General features: G+C 46.5%; 1 long non-coding RNA gene across 1 annotated transcript; it reads right to left on the bottom strand.

Moving 5' to 3' along the window:
* Nucleotides 1-268: 268 nt before the first annotated feature.
* On the bottom strand, nt 269-1,565 carry LOC310923616. The gene is made up of 3 exons (XR_014592657.1): nt 1,119-1,565; nt 764-836; nt 269-664 (listed from the first exon to the last, which is right to left on the bottom strand). It is a non-coding gene; the product is annotated as an uncharacterized lncRNA (long non-coding RNA).
* Between the last annotated feature and the right edge of the window lie 227 nt (nt 1,566-1,792).

Genomic DNA, 1,792 nt, shown 5'->3' with positions numbered 1-1,792 from the left:
CTCTGCCCACTCCTGAGGCTATCTAGCCTGCCTGAAAAGAGTAATGGCTGATCCCAGAATTACAGAAGGCAGAGACTGGAAAGGACCCTTTTTCTTCCAACCAGAAAGTCCAAAGCCATCAAAGAACCATTAAGTGAACACCTGAGCAATTACCTGAGCAGCACCTGGAGATGAGAGACCAGGCACTCCTGACTTCCAAGAGCTCCCAGAGCTGCCTTGCTACTCACCTTTAGCCTTGGACAGCAAGACAATCCTAGAGACAGAAATCCAGGTTCCTGCTGCTTCTGGAACGAGGCACCAAACAACTCCTGGCTGCTGGTGCCTGAACACAGCAGCAAAACCAGGATGCTCTTCCTTGGGCAACACTCCAGCCTCTAGAAAGCCAGGAACACAGGACAACCCTGCCTCTCCACTGGGGCATATAGATCCAGCTCCACTGCCATATGGACATTTGAGACAGGAATCCATAACCCTCTGTGAAATCAAATCACAGCCCCAGATGTTTTCCTGCTCGTGTCCTTAGCCCGTCACTTACCTTTCATAGGCTTCTGCCAAGTGCTTGCAAATGCTTTGCTTCTATCCAAAAAGATTAATACCACCTTATTTCAAGGTTTCAAGAAGTCACATCAAGTCATCTGGGTCACGTGTTCCACATCAGATTCTCCTGTAGAAAAAAAAAAAATATATTTTTCATTGCAGATCATTTCTTAAGCTCACAGGAACACCAGGATCTCACATATCCCCACAGAAATTCTCTCAATACCATTTGCTACTTCTCTCTCTACCAGGGCACCAACAAGTTCTGGGTCAGTTCTTGTTCCATGTTGGCCAGGGACCTTAAGAGATAAAAGAGGGCACTATTATTACTACTAATTACAGCCACAGGCTTTAAAATTTCCACAAATTACAAGCTTCTGGAAGCAGAAGCAGATATACCTCACCCTGCTGGAGCTGACTTGTCCATTCCCTGCTCTGCTCTCACAAACCCTTCAGCCTTGCTGCCAAACCCAGTGCTCATGTCCAGAGCACACATATCCAGAGCAGCCCCCAGTGCTTATTTTACATCCCCCCGAGCGTGGCCAAAGCCCCCCAAGTGCATAGGAACAACAAATCCTCACAGTGAACCAACAGCAGCACCAACAGGTTTAATCCATTCAGACAACAACTGATGCATTTCACTGCTGTGCACTGGCACTGCTCGGTGTGGGAGGGTCAACTGAGCTTCTGCACGTCCTGAAGGACAAAACATGAAAACAAAATTAATTCTTTCCACAAAACAAAAAGGCATAAAAATCATAAAAAAATATGCCCTAGAAATGCCCTCTTCATTTTGAAATTAGTGTCCTCGAACTTAAACAATCATTAAAAACAGAAAACACATGAGATGGACAAAAGCACCAGATAACGGACAAACCTTCAGGCTCACATCCTTCTGGAAAATGGTTTCTCCAAGTCTTTTCCCTCATTCCAAGCCCTTCTCCATCCTCAGGGATCACTGCACTCACCCCAAGGAGCTCACCAGGGAAAAGGAGCAAGTGGAGACTTGGTGGCTGCCCTGGGATCTCTCCTTGCACCACTCCAGGCAGTGACCAGTGACCGAGTGTTTTTCCAGTCCACAGTGGCAGGAGAATGGACACAGACACCAACAGGGAGAATGGCCTTATTTTACTATTAATGGGGAGGCAAAACAGAGGTAAAAGGACACATTTGGAAAAACAATGAGCTTATCACTCGCTTGGCTTTAACATTTCAGCAGGTCACAAATCACTGCAGGGACATTCAATCTCACGGG

This window comes from Zosterops lateralis (assembly GCF_965231275.1).
Source record: "Zosterops lateralis genome assembly, contig: HAP1_HAP1_SCAFFOLD_143, whole genome shotgun sequence".
Lineage (NCBI taxonomy): Eukaryota > Metazoa > Chordata > Aves > Passeriformes > Zosteropidae > Zosterops > Zosterops lateralis.
This window is presented reverse-complemented; position numbering and strand designations above follow the sequence as displayed.